At 43.2% G+C, this 22,627-nt stretch overlaps 1 long non-coding RNA gene across 1 annotated transcript; it reads left to right on the plus strand.

The window, feature by feature from the left end:
• Window positions 1-4,113: 4,113 nt before the first annotated feature.
• Window positions 4,114-11,518, plus strand: LOC147020889 (uncharacterized). The gene is made up of 2 exons (XR_015060654.1): window positions 4,114-4,522; window positions 10,222-11,518. It is a non-coding gene; the product is annotated as an uncharacterized LOC147020889 (long non-coding RNA).
• Window positions 11,519-22,627: the final 11,109 nt, after the last annotated feature.

Here is a 22,627-nt window from a genome sequence, read left to right on the forward strand (position 1 = left end):
AAACGTCATGGGCCAGGGACAGGTGTCAGATCAAAGCGCGGTGTATTGGCACTAAGTCATCACGGCCAGCAGCTACAAAGTGACAGATCTAATTATATCTCTTATTAATGATGTAACACACCAATACACAAACACCACACAAAACTACACTACACAAACAACAAAAATACCACACAAAATACACAACACAAAACCACACACACACACTACACAAAACCACACACACACCACACAAAACTACACAAACACCACACAAAACTGCACAAACACCACACAAAACACCACACAAAACTACACAAACACCACACAAAATACACCACACAAAACCACACACACACCACACAAAACTACACAAACACCACACAAAACTACACAAACACCACACAAAACTACACAAACACCACAAAAACTACACAAACACCACACAAAATACATGACACAAAACCACACACACCACACAAAACCACAGACACCACACAAAAGTACATAAACACCACAAAAAAAACTACACAAACACCACACAAAACTACACAAACACCACACAAAACTACACAAACACCACACAAAATACACCACACAAAAACCACACACACACACACCACACAAAACTACACAAACACCACACAAAACTACACAAACACCACACAAAATACATGATACAAAACCACACACACACCACACAAAACCACACACACCACACAAAACTACACAAACACCACACAAAATACACTACAGAAAACTACACAAACACCACACAAAATATACTACACAAAACTACACAAACAGAAAACAAAACCACACACACCACATAAAACTACACAAGCACCACACAAAATACACTATACAAAACTACACAAACACCACGCAAAAACTACACACACCACATAAAACTACACAAACACCACACAACACTACACAAACACCACATAAATACACTACACAAAACTAGACAAACATCACACAAAATATACAACACAAAACGACACAAACACCACAAAAAAAAACACATAAAACTACACAAACACCACACAAAATGACACAAACACCATACAAAACTACACAAACACAGTATAAAATAAACTACACACAACTACACAAATACCACACAAAATACACTACACAAAACTACACAAACACCACACAAAATACACAACACAAACACCACACAAAACTACACAAACACCACACAAAATACACTACACAAAACTACACAAACACCACACAAAATATACTACACAAAACTACACAAACAGAAAACAAAACCACACACACCACATAAAATACACAAACACCACACAAAAACTACACACACCACATAAAACTACACAAACACCACACAACACTACACAAACACCACATAAAATACACTACACAAAACTAGACAAACATCACACAAAATATACAACACAAAACGACACAAACACCACAAAAACACATAAAACTACACAAACACCACACAAAACGACACAAACACCATACAAAACTACACAAACACAGTATAAAATAAACTACACACAACTACACAAACACCACACAAAATTCACTACACAAAACTACACAAACACCACACAAAACTACACTACACAAACACTACACAAAACTACACTACACAAACACCACACAAAATACACCACACAAGACTACACACACCACACAAAATACACTACACAAAACTACACAAACACCACACAAAATACACAACACAAAACTACACAAACACCACACAAAACTACACAAACACCACACAAAATACACTACACAAAACTACACAAACACCACACAAAATACACAACACAAAAACTACACAAACACCACACAAAACTACACAAACACCACACAAAATACACTACAGAGAACTACACAAACACCACACAAGATACACGACACAAAACCACACACACACCACACAAAACTACACAAACACCACACAAAACTACACAAACACCACACAAAATACACTACACAAACACCACACAAAACTACACACACCACACAAAATACACTACACAAAACTACACAAACACCACACAAAATACACAACACAAAACTACACAAACACCACACAAAACTACACAAACACCACACAAAATACACTACAGAGAACTACACAAACACCACACAAAATATACTACACAAAACTACACAAACACCACACAAAATACACAACACAAAACAACACAAACACCACACAAAACTACACAAACACCACACAAAATACACTACACAAAACTACACAAACACCACACAAAATATACTACACAAAACTACACAAACAGAAAACAAAACCACACACACCACATAAAATACACAAACACCACACAAAAACTACACACACCACATAAAACTACACAAACACCACACAACACTACACAAACACCACATAAAATACACTACACAAAAACTAGACAAACATCACACAAAATATACAACACAAAACGACACAAACACCACAAAAAAACACATAAAACTACACAAACACCACACAAAATGACACAAACACCATACAAAACTACACAAACACAGTATAAAATAAACTACACACAACTACACAAACACCACACAAAATTCACTACACAAAACTACACAAACACCACACAAAACTACACTACACAAACACTACACAAAACTACACTACACAAACACCACACAAAATACACTACACAGACACCACACAAGACTACACACACCACACAAAATACACTACACAAAACTACACAAACACCACACAAAATACACAACACAAAACTACACATACACCACACAAAACTAGACAAACACCACACAAAATACACTACACAAAACTACACAAACACCACACAAAATACACAACACAAAGCTACACAAACACCACACAAAACTACACAAACACCACACAAAATACACTACAGAGAACTACACAAACACCACACAAGATACACGACACAAAACCACACACACACCACACAAAACTACACAAACACCACACAAAACTACACAAACACCACACAAAAATACACTACACAAACACCACACAAAACTACACACACCACACAAAATACACTACACAAAACTACACAAACACCACACAAAAATACACAACACAAAACTACACAAACACCACACAAAACTACACAAACACCACACAAAATACACTACAGAGAACTACACAAACACCACACAAGATACACTACACAAAACCACACACACACCACACACAAAACTACACAAACACCACACAAAACTACACAAACACCACACAAAATACACTACACAAACACCACACAAAACTACACACACCACACAAAATACACTACACAAACACCACACAAAATACACAACACAAAAACTACACAAACACCACACAAAACTACACAAACACCACACAAAATACATCACACAAAACTACACAAACATCACACAAAACTACACAAACACCACACAAAAACACCACACAAAACTACACACACCACACAAAATACACTACACAAAACTACACAAACACCACACAAAATACACAACACAAAACTACACAAACACCACACAAAACTACACAAACACCACACAAAATACATCACACAAAACTACACAAACATCACACAAAACTACACAAACACCACACAAAATACACCACACAAAACCACACACACACCACACAAAACTACACAAACACCACACAAAATACACAACACAAAACTACACAAACACCGCACAAAATACACGACACAAATTTACACTCTCTTGGTGAGAGTGCACAATCTCTGATTGCTCTTTTTGTTGTAAAAAAAACAAAAAAAACCACATTATTACTTGTTTATAATCACGACCTTTATTAACTTTCCGTTCGTAATAACGAAGGTCCGTAATCACAGATTAAAAAGACAAAGTTGTAAATATTTATTCAAAACTGTGTAACTTGTACCACAAGACAAGGAACCCAGGAGGAATGAGTTCGTGATTCGAGGTGTATCAGATCATTCCCTTGCAGTGCAACTGGCATTCATTTTCCTTCCATTTTCATATTGTACTGTTACTTATTGTTCTGTTTCTCATTATTCCAAGAAACTAGAAGGTCACGATTAACTTGATGCCGCATAACATTTTGCCCACAGCACGTCAAAGAAAACTTTACAAGAACAAACGAGGTGACCAATCCGGAAGTAAGGCTTCACGAGGCGAGAGGAAGCTTTCCCCTTCACGTCGTTTATTCTTGTTTTATTGGATTTCGTCATTCCCGGTGAACATGTACCGACACCCATTTCCCTCCGGCCCGTATCAAATGGGGCCACCAAGCTGTACCCCAACGGGTCATTCTCGCTTCTTACAACATTCCCCGCGCGCGTTTTCCCCTGGAGTCGGGCCTGGGATGCGTTCACCCCCCAGTCCCGGCTTCTCACCCCGATCTCCACAACACTATTCTTCCCCACCACGACCGCCTGCAATGTCACCTTACAACACCTGGAACACGAACAGCGTTCGGTCCCCGAGTCCTCGCTATGGGGGACCATCCCCGGGCTGGTGGGGCTGTGGAGGACGCGGTGGGCAGGTATGGACTATTACATGGTCATGGGGCTGGTAAAGGAGAGGAAAGTCCGTGAGCCAGGAGTGTGGTCCATTGCCGATCGGCTTGTTATCGCTCGCCAAGCAGCTTGTTATCGCTCGCCAAGCCGGTCGCTGTCGCTCCGAATGAAGCGCAAGGTGTGAGTGTTTGCTTGGGAGCAGCAGCCGCTTGGCGAGCGATAACAAGCCGCTTGGCGAGCGATAACAAGCCGCTTGGCGAGCGATAACAAGCCGCTTGGCGAGCGACAACAAGCTGCTTGGGAGTTGAACCTCAAGACTCCAAATCGCACGGAGCGGGACCAACCAACATGGCGAATTCCAATCCCGTTTTACAGGTTCAATGTCGATGTGTGATAACTGTACACAATGTCCATGTGTGATAGCTGTACACACTGTCTATGTGTGATAACTGTACACAATGTCCATGTGTGATAACTGTACACAATGTCCATGTGTGATAGCTGTACACAATGTCCATGTGTGATAACTGTACACAATGTCCATGTGTGATAACTGTACACAATGTCCATGTGTGATAACTGTACACAATGTCCATGTGTGATAACTGTACACAATGTCCATGTGTGATAACTGTACACAATGTCCATGTGTGATAACTGTACACAATGTCTATGTGTGATAACTGTACACAATGTCCATGTGTGATAACTGTACACAATGTCCATGTGTGATAACTGTACACAATGTCCATGTGTGATAACTGTACACAATGTCCATGTGTGATAACTGTACACAATGTCCATGTGTGATAACTGTACACAATGTCCATGTGTGATAACTGTACACAATGTTTATGTGTGATAACTGTACACAATGTTTATGTGTGATAACTGTACACAATGTTTATGTGTGATAACTGTACACGCTGTCTGTGTGATAACTGCACACGCTGTCGATGTGTGATAACTGTACACGCTGTCGATGTGTGATAACTGTACACGCTGTCGATGTGTGATAACTGTACACGCTGTCGATGTGTGATAACTGTACACGCTGTCGATGTGTGATAACTGTACACGCTGTCGATGTGTGATAACTGTACACGCTGTCGATGTGTGATAACTGTACACGCTGTCGATGTGTGATAACTGTACACGCTGTCGATGTGTGATAACTGTACACGCTGTCGATGTGTGATAACTGTACACGCTGTCGATGTGTGATAACTGTACACGCTGTCGATGTGTGATAACTGTACACGCTGTCGATGTGTGATAACTGTACACGCTGTCGATGTGTGATAACTGTACACGCTGTCGATGTGTGATAACTGTACACGCTGTCGATGTGTGATAACTGTACACGCTGTCGATGTGTGATAACTGTACACGCTGTCGATGTGTGATAACTGTACGCGCTGTCGATGTGTGATAACTGTACGCGCTGTCGATGTGTGATAACTGTACGCGCTGTCGATGTGTGATAACTGTACGCGCTGTCGATGTGTGATAACTGTACGCGCTGTCGATGTGTGATAACTGTACGCGCTGTCGATGTGTGATAACTGTACGCGCTGTCGATGTGTGATAACTGTACGCGCTGTCGATGTGTGATAACTGTACGCGCTGTCGATGTGTGATAACTGTACGCGCTGTCGATGTGTGATAACTGTACGCGCTGTCGATGTGTGATAACTGTACGCGCTGTCGATGTGTGATAACTGTACGCGCTGTCGATGTGTGATAACTGTACGCGCTGTCGATGTGTGATAACTGTACGCGCTGTCGATGTGTGATAACTGTACGCGCTGTCGATGTGTGATAACTGTACGCGCTGTCGATGTGTGATAACTGTACGCGCTGTCGATGTGTGATAACTGTACGCGCTGTCGATGTGTGATAACTGTACGCGCTGTCGATGTGTGATAACTGTACGCGCTGTCGATGTGTGATAACTGTACGCGCTGTCGATGTGTGATAACTGTACGCGCTGTCGATGTGTGATAACTGTACGCGCTGTCGATGTGTGATAACTGTACGCGCTGTCGATGTGTGATAACTGTACGCGCTGTCGATGTGTGATAACTGTACGCGCTGTCGATGTGTGATAACTGTACGCGCTGTCGATGTGTGATAACTGTACGCGCTGTCGATGTGTGATAACTGTACGCGCTGTCGATGTGTGATAACTGTACGCGCTGTCGATGTGTGATAACTGTACGCGCTGTCGATGTGTGATAACTGTACGCGCTGTCGATGTGTGATAACTGTACGCGCTGTCGATGTGTGATAACTGTACGCGCTGTCGATGTGTGATAACTGTACGCGCTGTCGATGTGTGATAACTGTACGCGCTGTCGATGTGTGATAACTGTACGCGCTGTCGATGTGTGATAACTGTACGCGCTGTCGATGTGTGATAACTGTACGCGCTGTCGATGTGTGATAACTGTACGCGCTGTCGATGTGTGATAACTGTACGCGCTGTCGATGTGTGATAACTGTACGCGCTGTCGATGTGTGATAACTGTACGCGCTGTCGATGTGTGATAACTGTACGCGCTGTCGATGTGTGATAACTGTACGCGCTGTCGATGTGTGATAACTGTACGCGCTGTCGATGTGTGATAACTGTACGCGCTGTCGATGTGTGATAACTGTACGCGCTGTCGATGTGTGATAACTGTACGCGCTGTCGATGTGTGATAACTGTACGCGCTGTCGATGTGTGATAACTGTACGCGCTGTCGATGTGTGATAACTGTACGCGCTGTCGATGTGTGATAACTGTACGCGCTGTCGATGTGTGATAACTGTACGCGCTGTCGATGTGTGATAACTGTACGCGCTGTCGATGTGTGATAACTGTACGCGCTGTCGATGTGTGATAACTGTACGCGCTGTCGATGTGTGATAACTGTACGCGCTGTCGATGTGTGATAACTGTACGCGCTGTCGATGTGTGATAACTGTACGCGCTGTCGATGTGTGATAACTGTACGCGCTGTCGATGTGTGATAACTGTACGCGCTGTCGATGTGTGATAACTGTACGCGCTGTCGATGTGTGATAACTGTACGCGCTGTCGATGTGTGATAACTGTACGCGCTGTCGATGTGTGATAACTGTACGCGCTGTCGATGTGTGATAACTGTACGCGCTGTCGATGTGTGATAACTGTACGCGCTGTCGATGTGTGATAACTGTACGCGCTGTCGATGTGTGATAACTGTACGCGCTGTCGATGTGTGATAACTGTACGCGCTGTCGATGTGTGATAACTGTACGCGCTGTCGATGTGTGATAACTGTACGCGCTGTCGATGTGTGATAACTGTACGCGCTGTCGATGTGTGATAACTGTACGCGCTGTCGATGTGTGATAACTGTACACGCTGTCGATGTGTGATAACTGTACGCGCTGTCGATGTGTGATAACTGTACGCGCTGTCGATGTGTGATAACTGTACACGCTGTCGATGTGTGATAACTGTACACGCTGTCGATGTGTGATAACTGTACACGCTGTCGATGTGTGATAACTGTACACGCTGTCGATGTGTGATAACTGTACACGCTGTCGATGTGTGATAACTGTACACGCTGTCGATGTGTGATAACTGTACACGCTGTCGATGTGTGATAACTGTACACGCTGTCGATGTGTGATAACTGTACACGCTGTCTATGTGTGATAACTGTACACGCTGTCTATGTGTGATAACTGTACACGCTGTCTATTTGTTATAACTCTACACGCTGTCTATGTGTGATAACTGTACACGCTGTCTATTTGTTATAACTCTACACGCTGTCTATGTGTGATAACTGTACACGCTGTCTATTTGTTATAACTCTACACGCTGTCTATGCGTGATAACTGTACACGCTGTCTATGCGTGATAACTGTACACGCTGTCTATGCGTGATAACTGTACACGCTGTCTATGCGTGATAACTGTACACGCTGTCTATGCGTGATAACTGTACACGCTGTCTATGCGTGATAACTGTACACACTGTCTATGCGTGATGACTGACTACACGCTGTCTATGTGTGATGACTGACTGTACACGCTGTCTATGTGTGATGACTGACTGTACACGCTGTCTATGTGTGATGACTGACTACACGCTGTCTATGTGATTACTTTTCGAGATCGCAAGTGTCTGGGACATGGCACCCTTTCTGAACCCCACCTTTCTCCCTGTTCCAAATAATCTGAGCCCCATTTTATTTATTCGTTTTTTTGAGGGTGGTGGTGGAGTGATGAAACTCTGGACACTTCATTTGGCACATCTTATCTTATTTCCACAGAAGCGAAGCCAGGCATGATGTCTGAGAGGTACAGATTCACCCCTAATCTGTTTCGCTTGAGTTTGAATCTCGGCTCAGATAGAAACTGTCATGGCAGTGATTCACAGGCAGGTTACAGGGGGCAAAGGGCTGTGAGAAGGTTAAAATTGGGGGGAAAGGACTGTGAGAAGGTTATAATAAGGAGGAAAGGGGCTGTTAGACGGTTATAATACTTAGGGGGAAAGGACCGTGTGCCTGCTGTTGGCTTAATGGTTCGGGTGGTGGGCTTGGGATCCTTGGGTCCTGATTTCAAATCCCACTCGTCTGTTGAATTAATATCAGGTGGGGTTAACTCGGCCTGTCATCCTTCCAAGGTCGGCAAAATCAGTGCCAGCATGCTGTTATACTGCGTCCTGTGTCCAGGATTGTGCCCAATAGCCAAGGAGACTGTTTCGGCAGCACCAACGTTCTGCATAGAGTATGGTCCCAATGGATGGATGGAAAGGTCTGTGAGAATGTTAGACGGGGAGGGGGGGAGGGTGGAGGTGCCTCCCCTTTCCCCCTTATATGAAGGCTACATCACTTCATGTCGATGATTAATACTGGGCTGTCTGGATGGCCTTGATGTACACACACTCACATTTAAGCTGTCTAGCCTGGGTTTGATTCTTGACTTAACTGTAAACTGTCATCCTGGTGTTTCACAGGGAGGGTTATTCATCAACGTGTGTGCCGTCCCTCGGATGGACGTTAAACAGGAATCCCATCTGTCATCATTTGTTGGTGGACATTAAAGATCGCCTGTTGTTGTTTGCAAAGAGGAGGTGAGCTATCGCTCGCACCCTGGCCAAATTCCAAATTCCTGCCCTCACTCATCGGACGTCATGCCTGGGCAGCAGGTTCATGAACACTCATGCCAAGCTTCCCCAGCCGACCCCACAAGAAAGTTGGGGTAATGGTGGCCGTTAAAAAACGAAGAAGATTGATGATGAATGCTTGTCTCGGCTTTGAAGCTGTACATTCGTTTTGTGTTTTTATTTGTCACAACTGAATAAATGTCTGAGAGGACAAATGTCTGTTTACATCGGCAAACAAGATAAACAATTATTTTTTATCAATTAATAGCTCAGTAGTGTCCATATTTACCCCAGTTGGAAACAAGCTGTGGTTGGTGTGTAGAGCATTGGCCTTTGTTCAAAGCAAAATAGAGATGGAGGGATAACAATTGAAACGACAATCATGTCTCTTAAGGCAGTGAGGCAGTTAGCATGCTTTCAGTCTTGTCAACTTTTACTTCATTATAATCTCTTGCAAGATTGTGACAGAGTTTGTGTGAAGAAGAACATTTGGTTGGGCATTATTACAATCACACTAATCATCCTTTCCCATTCGTCCCAGCTCTTTGGCTTACTCGTTGCTGTCTGTCCAGAACTCCCCACAGAATGCGCGTTCCACCCCACGGCATTGGGGCAAACGTGGAGGCAATAACGGTTCTGGGAATTACTTCAACCGGTCGATGCTGCAGGATCCTTGGGCAAACATGGAGCCTGTGCCACTCGGTGGCTCGTCAGAGGGAGCCGCTGGGCAAAGTGCAGCCTGTGGGTTAGTGTCGACTTCAGGGAAACAAACAGTTCGAAACTTCCAGACTGCATGAAGCTTGCGACTCTGGCAGTGTGAATAGCTGAAGAGTTGCATTGCCATTGATTGTTTTCAGATGAAACACGTTCGACATTGGCCGACATTTCTGCAGAAACAATTCCGCTTATGTCCTGAGGAAATGATTGCCCAGGGAAGATTAAGATTTGTGGTTTGAGATTGTAACCTTCCAAGACCCCTCTGAAGATCGGAGCGTTTTGCAAGTTGTGTAAGTGGCGTACGTACAAGCCGCCAATGTTTCGGACATTTCTTTGTATTCGGGCGTTTCATTTGAAAAGGTGGAACATACGTTGAAGTTTGTGGCTCCAAAGGTTGTTTACACTACCTGTCTGCAAAACACCAGCAGTTTTTACTCGCTTTCGAGGCCATTTGCATTCTTACATGTGAAGAACTGGCAGAACTTTTGACTTCCCTCCTTGCCCCTTTTCAAACAGCTTGGTGCTTGAGTGGTTTGAGCGTTGTTGCATTACCCTGACTGGCATGCGTTTGATTTCCGAGACTGCTCATCGGAAACCTGCGCACTCTGCTACCGATTGGACTTGTCCACGATTTGATTGGCTCCAGAAAAAGTTCATGATTTGTTGTGAATGCCTTGATGCTCTCGCAAGAATATGGGTCTTCACCACCACAACCACCACCACCACCACCACCACCACCACCACCACCTTTCCCCAAATATTTCCCAACATCCATCGTTACCAATTCCCATTCTTCTTTCCACTGTCTCCCCACTCCCACTCACCTACCCTATTTTCTGTTCCGTTTCCTTTCTTCTCCATTCTTCACACTTATTTTTCTCACTCTACACCCTGATGTTCTCTGTTTGTATATTTAAATGACTTGCTTGGAATTCAGTTGGCTCCCTTCTGTAGTTATTTTTTCTAATGTTCTCAGTTTTATTTCACAAGAGCGTTTAAATATACAGAACAGTTTGGTGCTTCCTAAATTGAGGACTTCTACAGCTTGGCTACATTCATTATATTATCTGAGCTTCTTTTATGATCAATGATTCCCATGTTAAACTTTTTACGATGGTCAATGCTGTTGATAAAATTGAAATGCTTAAATTATGATTGCTGTTTTATTTTGAGTGTTCACCGTATTGTTTTGCTTCTGAGAGCGTGCTGCAATTGCATGATTGTCAACTTTCACACCGGTGCAGCCATTGTTTCATCACTAGCAGATTGCTACGCTGATGTGGGAGAGACAGAGAGGGTGAGAGAGAGGGTGAGAGAGAGGGTGTGAGAGAGGTGGGATGGATATATATATATATATATATATATATATATATATATATATATATATATATATATATATATATATATATATATATATATATATATAAATAAAAGAGTTTTTTTTTTGAATTTGAAACTTTATTTCATGAATAGCAAGAAAATAAACAAGTAATTCATTCATTTTGGAAACGCACAAAAAAACACATCTTTACATATCCGAAAAAAGATGCAAATTATAGAGTGACCACCAAGTTAAGTTGATCCACCAGACACACAGCTCCACCAATACACCATTTTCTCTCAAAAAGTTTGACATTGACATTATTTTTATGTTCAAATTCCAGTTTTAGTCTCGCTACAACAAAACCTTTGAAAATAGTTAATTATCAACATCATCATCATTTTCAATCTTCATTTTCCTTGACTTATAAATGGTGTATTTTGCTCCAGCCACCAGAAAATTCAAAAAAGCACCAGCATCTCTCCATGAGGGTCTATAAGGCACCCCAAAAATAAACATGTGTGATGTAAAAGAAAAAGACAAACCATGAAAGAGGTGAATAAGCAAGGAAAAAAGAGGGATAAGTCTTTCACACTTCACGTATGTATGGAAGAGATCCTCTTCTTGCTCACAGAAGGGACATGTGATCGATATGGAGCCATTAAAATGATGTACAAAGGTGTTGGATGGGAGTGCCCAATGTACTAGCCTCCACTGTATATCAGCCAAAAGGCCATGTATGGGTAACCTGTTCAACTTGGCCCACAGAGGAGCAGAGGGAGACCCAGGCCCTAACTTCTCACCCCACAAAGCTATGCGTGTTAGCCCCGATGGGGAGAAACATTGCTTCATTCGAGAGAGGTCTTGGATCCCAGTCTTAGTTACTAAATGAAAGGGGAGAAGATCTTCAGTATTTGACTGGACAGCAGAAAACACTTTAATTTCAGGAAAGATCATCCAAAAATCTTCCCCAATACTGACACCTTCCCAACCAATATTTAACTGTCTCAATTTCCTCACCACAATCCGTACAGTTTGGTCCACGAGTCGGATGGATCTAATGCCAAGCCTGTCTGCAACTGACCTTGCAGATCTCCATTTAGACCTAGAGACATCCCTAAGGTCACACACCTTGTTAACTTGTCCTTGTATGAATTTTTTGATCAAGGCCTGACTATGAGGAACACCAAGAAGAAAAGTGTTGTACAATAAAGGCTCCTGGAGAAACATTCGGCAGTTGTAGACCTCATTCAGGCGTTGCACACCAAACCCTTTCCAGGCATTCAGTAAACCTCGGTAAAACCCAGGAAGTGAGGCATAGTTTATGTGCTCCAGGTCTACTAAAAAAAGATGCCGGTCATATTTTAAGCCACCAGCCTGTTGCAGCAGGAAGTGTGCAAAGGGACGCCAAGCTATCTGTTCGTTGAACAACAGTCTTTGCACAGACTGCAGGCAAAAAGCCATGATGCGACTGCTGATATCCACGACACCTTGTCCTCCCTCCTTCGGTACAATACAGCAGGCCGAAGCCAGTGGTAACCACTCCAGAAAAACTTTACCAGCACCCGCTGGATGTCGATGATTAAGGCTCTCGGTTTTAAGGCAATAGCTTTATGCCATAGTCCAGCTTCTATCGGGTTATTAATAACCAAAGTGCGTTCTCTGTATGAAAGTGACCTGAGTAATCCTTCCCATTTTTTTAACCGACTCGTAACTTGTTCCAGCATTCCTTCCCAATCCTTCAATTCCATTTCTCTATTTCCAAGATAGATTCTGAGGTACTTGAGCCCATCTGTCCTCCAGGTTAGGTTCTCTGGCAGTGAAGGTGTCTGAATTGGGGAAGATATACTATTTTTACCACGGCGACCAGGGTTGCGTCAGGAAGGGCATCCGGCGTAAAAGATGTGCCAAATCACTATGCGGATCATACGGATGATCCGCTGTGGCGATCCCTAACGGGAGCAGCCGAAAGAAGAAGAAGAAGAAGAAGATACTATTTTTACCACACTATAGCCCTAGGCTTTTGTTCCAATTTAGCTCACTTGAGGAGGCTGCAGAGAATTTTTCCAAACACCTTTGAAGAGTAGAGATACTGTTTTGATCTCTAATTAAAATGCAGACATCATCGGCATAAGCCGTGACTACAAAATTCAGACTTTCTAAACCCCCACCCCCCCCCCCCCTGTCCTGCGGCATTCGCTGCCTAATAGATGCCAGAAGTGGTTCAAGGGCAATTGTATACAGCAATCTTGAAAGGGGACAGCCTTGACGAATACCCCTTCGGAAAGAGAAAGGGGGGCATAACCTGTTATTTACTTTCACCATACAATAAGTATCATTATACAAGAGTTTAACATAAGAAATAAATTTTCCTCCAAAACCCATCCCCTTAAGAACAGAAAACAAGTACTGATGGTCAACACGATCGAATGCCTTTGCTTGATCAATAAACAACAACCCAAAATTGTCACATAAGGTATTATTACAGGAAATGCTATCCCTTACCAGAAAAATATTATCGTGAATGGACCTCCCAGGCACGCAGTAAGTCTGATCTGGATTAATTACCCAAGCAATTACATTTTAATGCACTGGTGAGAACTTTAGAAACAATCTTATGGTCAGAACAAAGTAATGACACAGGCCTGCAATTTTCAACCTGTTGAGAGTTCTCATCTTTCGGCAGCAAACATACAACTGCACTCCTACAAGATAATGGCAGTTCTCCAACACGTATACACTTTTCAAGGACATGAAGCAAGTCTGGTCCGACCAAAGTCCAAAAAACTTTACAAAATTTGACGGGTAGGCCATCTATTCTGGAGGCCTTTCCATCTTTTAAACTCCGCATGGCTGCTTCAAGTTCTTCAGCCGTGATTGAGGAATCAAGAACTTGTTGCTGATCTCCTTCTAATTGTGGAAGCTCCGCAATCAATTCTTGAATTTCCTCATTGTCCACACTCTGGGGGGAGTATAGATTTGAATAAAAATCCTTCAAGACACTCCTGATCCATTTCTGGGACGTCATTAGGAATCCATTTAATGCACACATCCCATGAATTTGTTGAGACTTTTCCCCCGCCGCGTGGCGGAAGGGGGATATTGTTGTCACCCGGGTCATCCGGCTGTCCGTTCGGCTGTCCGTCCGTCCGGGCGTCAACATTTATAGCTGTGAGTGCAATAACTCATAAACTGTTCGCCATATCGATTTAAAATTTGGGTCACACTTGTACCACCCGAAAAGGAAGAACCCTATTGATTTTTGGCGTGGCCGGATCCAATATGGCCGACTAGGGTGGCCATCTTGAAAAAAATGTTTTTTTGTAATAAATGGAAAACCGCTTATCTGATTTAAATTATTTTTGGTTACTACGTTCCTCACCCCTGGGGAACTTTTTCGAGATGATGACCAAATGGTGTCTTGTTTCCAATTCACCTCCCTCATTATCTGGAATATGTATGACCTTTTTCATTCAATGGCGGGGGATTCCCCATCTCTGATGGTATATTTTTATATTATTCTCCAATTTAAAGAAATCTTTGTTTGGCATATCCAATGTCAGATAACCCATCCTTATCCTTACCAAGGTGCCCATAGCTTGTTGTTTCACCATTTCAGTTAATAAAGCTCTCTTTTCCCACAACTCTTTGTCATAAGAGCCCTTTCCACCATCTGTTTTCTGTTCTGGAGCTACAATTTGAGCATGAGTTTCTTGTAGGAGGATTATATCTGCTTTCAAGCTCTAACAAGCTTGAATTTTTTGAACCCTTCTTAATGGGGCCCAACCCCCATTTATATTAAGAGATGCGATGTGCAAAACCATCGTTAAGATTCTAAGCACTCAGTCTACTTCTACCTGTATTTCTTTTTTCGCTTTTGTTAAAGCTTTCCTGAGTCTGGAACTGCGTTTCAGAAATCTCTGAGTTTCTTTGCACCATTTGTTTTGCAGTGGTGATAAATGCCTTGATATCGGGAAAATGATCTTTGATCTGCACATTTCGCTGCCTGAAGGTTTCATTTAAAATGCTAATAATATTTTCTTTCGATACATTTGACTCTCTTCTTCCTGAGATGCACACAATGCATCACAAGAAACACAAGCCCCTACATCTACATCCTCAATGAAGCTTGGTTGTGACTCAGCCACCACTACCTCCATTATCCCATGGTCTAAAGAATCTTCCTGTAGAGATTGAATAGGGAGACCTGTCCCATCACTGTTGTCAACTTGGGGCTTATTTTCCTCTTTATGTTCAACCCTTATTACATTGGGGGGTAAGGGGTAGTCATTCTTAACGTTCTGTGTCTTATTTTAGTCATCATCACCCTGAGTAGTTTGTTCACCTTCACATGTATAAGTATGATCCTGAAACCTTTCAACGTGAACCATGGGTGGAGTCATGTCGTCCACCAACTCCTCACTACTTTGCTCCCTTTGTGCAGGATGACCAAGCTCACTCGAGGTACCAGCGTTTTGCACTATCAGCACTTTATCGCCCTTATCTTTATTTTCAATGCTTAAGAGGGAGCGTTTCAGACTCTTTCTCAAGCTTGTGTCCATCATTTGTTCCTCAATGCAATTTAAATCCTCTGGAGTTTGCACCTTCTCTCCCATTTCATTTAGGTTGTTGTCATCACAAGGTTTAACCATACTATCCTTATCATTTCATCTTTTACTGCACCTTGACGTTCTAAGGTAGATTCCTGTACTATAGGTGACTCATCTGTTGGGTCTCCCCGAATATTAATAGAGGGTAGGGGGGGGGGCTGGATGTTGACCCAGCTGCAGCAGCATACGTTCTTTTTGCATTCCGACAATAATTCCGAGTATGACCTTGCGATCCACATCCATGACAGATTAAAGTTTCCGTTGCTGCAAAAACCCGATATTCATGTCTGTCTAATTTCAGGTTAAAATACACACTTAGTTATGTCACACCATCTTTTAAAACAACATAGCAAAACAGTCTAAACGATGCAATATGTTTTAAATTTTCATTCCTGATACGGAGGGGAACAGTAATTACTCTGGACACCACAGTACCATGTTCACCTAGCTTCTGAAGCAGTATTTCATTTGATGCGAAGGGTGGGCAATTACTTATCATTATTTTTGTCGCCGCTGTGTCCATTGATGACACTGGAACGAAAGTCTGGTCATCTCCCAGCACCAACCCTCTTTGCACAACAATGTCTGCAAGGTGCGTTTGTGACACGAAGACGACAACTTTGTGGCTCATTCGGGATGCTGCTCTAATGTTCCTTATGCCTATTATTTCTCCAATCGCGTGGAGAATATCGTCCATAATGACGTTTTCAGGCGGAATGAAGCACAGCCCATGCTTCCGTGATAAGGCCAAAAAAAAAAAAATGTTGCATTGGCGTAACGGGTCACTGAAAAATAGGGTAGGTCGGTCGGGATCTTTTTTTTTTTTTTTTCCTAATAAATCCCTCCCAAAATCTCCCCCGGCTCGAGTACCACCCTTTTTGTCGGCGGGTTCTGTCCGAAACACTTCCGGGTTTTTGCGATCGCGATCGCAATCAACAAGATACTTGAAAACGATAGCAAAACAACAAAAATAGCAATAAAATAGGGTCGGCAAAATTTTTCGATAGCAAAAAAACGTAGGGTCGGCGGAATTTTTAGGGTCGGGCGGGTTACGCCAATGCAACATTTTTTTTTTTTGGCCTAACCTTTCATCGCACCCATGATTGGTCGTAGTTTGACCAGCCAAGTCCTTAACCAACCAAAACCAAAAATAAGGTTCTGCAAGAAGCAGTAACCACCTCAGATTACACTGAACAACAAATTTCAAAAAAATTTTTTTACTGGAGATGTGTAAAGTGATTAAGACTAATTTGGGTACGCTGATTTCAAAAATCATAACCGTTTTGCTGTATCACGTCAGGATTTTCAGGAACAGAAATATTCCCATTGCCTAGAAGTCAGAATTTCAATGAAATTTACATGTCTTTAACATGTCTATTTCGTACAATTGTTGTTAACTTGTGTTATATTTCTTTCTTTCAGATAAAGATGAGAAGGCGTTCCTGTACCAATCATCCTGACAACTTCTGTTATGTCTGTGGTCGGTATACCAAAAAAGATCAACAGCGAAGTATATCTACAGCAGTGAAAATGAAGGCCGCCTACTTTCACTACTTCGGGTGTAAGGTGGGGGACCAAGAACAGAGCTGGGCACCACACATCTGCTGCACAAGCTGTCACACAACCTTGACTCAGTGGTTGGTGGGCAAGCGCGCGAGCATGCCATTTGCGGTGCCCATGATATGGCGTGAGCCGCAGAATCATCATGATGATTGTTATTTCTGCTGCACAAGCATCGCCAGCTTCAACAAGAAGAATAAAGGTCACATCAAGTACGCTGACTGCGTCTCTGCTCGTAAACCTGTGCCTCATGATGACGAGAACCCCGTTCCAACACCTCCAGCTGATCAGAACATAGCTGTAAGCAGTGGTGAAGAGGATGGTGATGATGAACCTTTGGACCCGACACTCAAGAATCACACCTTCTGAACCAGGGAGACTTAAATGATCTTGTAAGAGATCTCTCGTTGTCAAAGGCGAAGGCAGAGCTGCTTGGATCAAGGCTGCAGCAGTGGAATCTACTTGAACCTAACACCAAGATATCCTTGTTCAGAGCACGTCACAGAGACATGGCTGAGTTCTTTGAGATGGAAGACACGATGACATTCTGCAGTAACATCAACGGTCTGTTGAAAGAACTTGGGTGTGATCACGATCCTGCAGACTGGCGCCTCTTCATCGACTCGGGGAAGAACAGCTTGAAGGCTGTTTTGCTCCACAATGGCAACGAGAAACCATCAGTCCCACTGGCTCACGCGTTCGGCATGACAGAGACCTATGAGACTATGCGGCAGCTGCTTGATTCCATCAAGTACAATGACTTCAACTGGCACATCTGCGGAGACTTGAAAGTGGTGGCGCTTTTGTTAGGGCTGCAGTCAGGCTACACGAAATACATGTGCTTCCTTTGTCTCTGGGATAGCAGAGACGACAAGAATCACTGGACGAAGAAAGATTGGGAAGAGCGAAAAGAGCATGTACCTGGTCGACACAACGTGAAGCATGTCGCCCTTGTCGACCCAGCCAAGGTTTTCCTTCCACCACTCCACATAAAGCTCGGCTTGATGAAAAGTTTTGTACGGGCAATGGATCTGAATGGGCGTGGGTTTTTATACCTCAAGGAAAAGTTTGGCAACACCTTGTCGGAGGCCAAGATCAAGGCTGGTGTCTTTGTTGGACCGCAAATCCGACAGATTATGAAGGACGAAACTTTTCGGACAACTCTAAACCCCAAAGAGCTGGCAGCGTGGAGGAGCTTCAAAGCTGTGACGGACAACTTCTTGGGGAATGAGCGCGCGGACAACTATGAAGAAATAGTGCAGCAGCTGCTGGAGTCCTTCAGGAAACTTGGCTCCAGGATGTCCCTGAAAATCCATTTCCTACACCAGCACCTGAACTTCTTCCCTGACAACTTGGGAGCAGTCTCGGACGAGCACGGCGAGCGATTCCACCAAGAGATTTCACTCATGGAGACGCGTTACCAAGGGCGGCACAACCCGAACATGATGGGCGATTTCTGCTGGTTCCTGCATCGTGAAACTGACACAGAGCAGCACAAACGCAAAGCCAAATGCCTAAAGCATTTTTAATTCCATTCTAGTGGAGTTTTTCTGTAATTTCTATGATTTTGAAGCATTCATGATGAAATAAATGAATAAATGAATTTTTGTAAATTTCATTGAAATCCTGACTTCTAGGCAATGGGAATATTTCTGTTACTGAAAATCCTGATATGATACAGCAAAACGGTTATGATTTTTGAAATCAGCGTACCGAAATTAGTCTAAATCACTTTACACATCTCCAGTAAAAATTTTTTGTTGTTCAGTGTTATCAAGAAGAGAAAAATTGTAAGGGCGATAACCACTTAAGGTGATTAAAAAAAAACACCCTCTTACCTTGTTTTCTCTCTTTCTCTCTCTCTCTCTGTCTCTCTGTCTCTCTGTCTCTCTGTCTCTCTGTCTCTCTGTCTCTCTGTCTCTCTGTCTCTCTTTCTCTCTCTCTCTCTGTCTCTCTGTCTCTCTGTCTCTCTGTCTCTCTGTCTCTCTCCCAACCTGCCAACCCTACCGATTTGCGCGGTAGCCTACCGATTTTCTATAGCTGCCAACGCCTACCGATTTTATTAGTCAGACATACCACATTTGGAAATTATTATTGGAAAAAAAAAAGTTGTGTTTTTCAGTTTTGCGTTCGTTTCTCACTGCCAAGATCGTATTACACGCGGCTGCTTCTACATTCTACAAAACTCGTGCTTGACCTTGATTTCTTATCTCGTCAGCGATTGGTTATTGCTTCCAAACTAAGCATAACCAATCAAATGGGATGACAGGAATAAGCGGGCATTCATTTCCAGACAACGCGCCATTGGCATTTTCCATTCATTACACTGAACAACAAAAATTTTTTACTGGAGATGTGTAAAGTGATTTAGACTAATTTGGGTACGCTGATTTCAAAAATCATAACCGTTTTGCTGTATCACGTCAGGATTTTCAGTAACAGAAATATTCCCATTGCCTAGAAGTCAGGATTTCAATGAAATTTACAAAAATTCATTTATTCATTTATTTCATCATGAATGCTTCAAAATTATAGAAATTACAGAAAAACTCCACTAGAATGGAATTAAAAATGCTTTAGGCATTTGGCTTTGCGTTTGTGCTGCTCTGTGTCAGTTTCACGATGCAGGAACCAGCAGAAATCGCCCATCATGTTCGGGTTGTGCCGCCCTTGGTAACGCGTCTCCATGAGTGAAATCTCTTGGTGGAATCGCTCGCCGTGCTCGTACGAGACTGCTCCCAAGTTGTCAGGGAAGAAGTTCAGGTGCTGGTGTAGGAAATGGATTTTCAGGGACATCCTGGAGCCAAGTTTCCTGAAGGACTCCAGCAGCTGCTGCACTATTTCTTCATAGTTGTCCGCGCGCTCGTTCCCCAAGAAGTTGTCCGTCACAGCTTTGAAGCTCCTCCACGCTGCCAGCTCTTTGGGGTTTAGAGTTGTCGGAAAAGTTTCGTCCTTCATAATCTGTCGGATTTGCGGTCCAACAAAGACACCAGCCTTGATCTTGGCCTCCGACAAGGTGTTGCCAAACTTTTCCTTGAGGTATAAAAACCCATGCCCATTCAGATCCATTGCCCGTACAAAACTTTTCATCAAGCCGAGCTTTATGTGGATTGGTGGAAGGAAAACCTTGGCTGGGTCGACAAGGGCGACATGCTTCACGTTGTGTCGACCAGGTACATGCTCTTTTCGCTCTTCCCAATCTTTCTTCGTCCAGTGATTCTTGTCGTCTCTGCTATCCCAGAGACAAAGGAAGCACATGTATTTCGTGTAGCCTGACTGCAGCCCTAACAAAAGCACCACCACTTTCAAGTCTCCGCAGATGTGCCAGTTGAAGTCATTGTACTTGATGGAATCAAGCAGCTGCCGCATAGTCTCATAGGTCTCTGTCATGCCGAACGCGTGAGCCAGTGGGACTGATGGTTTCTCGTTGCCATTGTGGAGCAAAACAGCCTTCAAGCTGTTCTTCCCCGAGTCGATGAAGAGGCGCCAGTCTGCAGGATCGTGATCACACCCAAGTTCTTTCAACAGACCGTTGATGTCACTGCAGAATGTCATCGTGTCTTCCATCTCAAAGAACTCAGCCATGTCTCTGTGACGTGCTCTGAACAAGGATATCTTGGTGTTAGGTTCAAGTAGATTCCACTGCTGCAGCCTTGATCCAAGCAGCTCTGCCTTCGCCTTTGACAGCGAGAGATCTCTTACAAGATCATTTAAGTCTCCCTGGTTCAGAAGGTGTGATTCTTGAGTGTCGGGTTCAAAAGGTTCATCATCACCATCCTCTTCACCACTGCTTACAGCTATGTTCTGATCAGTTGGAGGTGTTGGAACGGGGTTCTCGTCATCATGAGGCACAGGTTTACGAGCAGAGACGCAGTCAGCGTACTTGATGTGACCTTTAGTCTTCTTGTTGAAGCCGGCGATGCTTGTGCAGCAGAAATAACAATCATCATGATGATTCTGCGGCTCACGCCATATCATGGGCACCGCAAATGGCATGCTCGCGCGCTTGCCCACCAACCACTGAGTCAAGGTTGTGTGACAGCTTGTGCAGCAGATGTGTGGTGCCCAGCTCTGTTCTTGGTCCCCCACCTTACACCTGAAGTAGTGAAAGTAGGCGGCCTTCATTTTCACTGCTGTAGATATACTTCGCTGTTGATCTTTTTTGGTATACCGACCACAGACATAACAGAAGTTGTCAGGATGATTGGTACAGGAACGCCAACTCATCTTTATCTGAAAGAAAGAAATATAACACAAGTTAACAACAATTGTACGAAATAGACATGTTAAAGACATATGTAAATTTCATTGAAATCCTGACTTCTAGGCAATGGGAATATTTCTGTTCCTGAAAATCCTGACGTGATACAGCAAAACGGTTATGATTACAGCAAAAGATTACAGACGTGATACAGCAAAACAGAGTACTCATCGCTTCAGTTCACGACAACAATGCAAACACCAGAGAATAAAAAACCACCCCCACGCTGGGTCAAGTTTAAGCCAAGTTGGACAACAGAGTTCAAGTGTATCAAGGCTTCACGGAAGGTAAACTGTAAATATGTTATGAAATCAGAGTGGCCAGTCATTTCATTCATAAAGATGTATCAGTGAGTTTATGTAAACTCTAGTGTACACGTATGGGCACATACATGTGGAGCTTGGACAGTGAGTAATTCATGGAAACATGACTGATGATCAGGATGTCTTCAAAAAATATGGATTGGTGAGTAGATCAACCATGTTAAGTTTTCTCTTTTTCACTCTAAA

Source organism: Eptatretus burgeri, chromosome 8 (genome assembly GCF_056783735.1).
Source record: "Eptatretus burgeri isolate ZD-2024b chromosome 8, Ebu_testis_v1, whole genome shotgun sequence".
NCBI classification, from domain to species: Eukaryota; Metazoa; Chordata; class Myxini; order Myxiniformes; family Myxinidae; genus Eptatretus; species Eptatretus burgeri.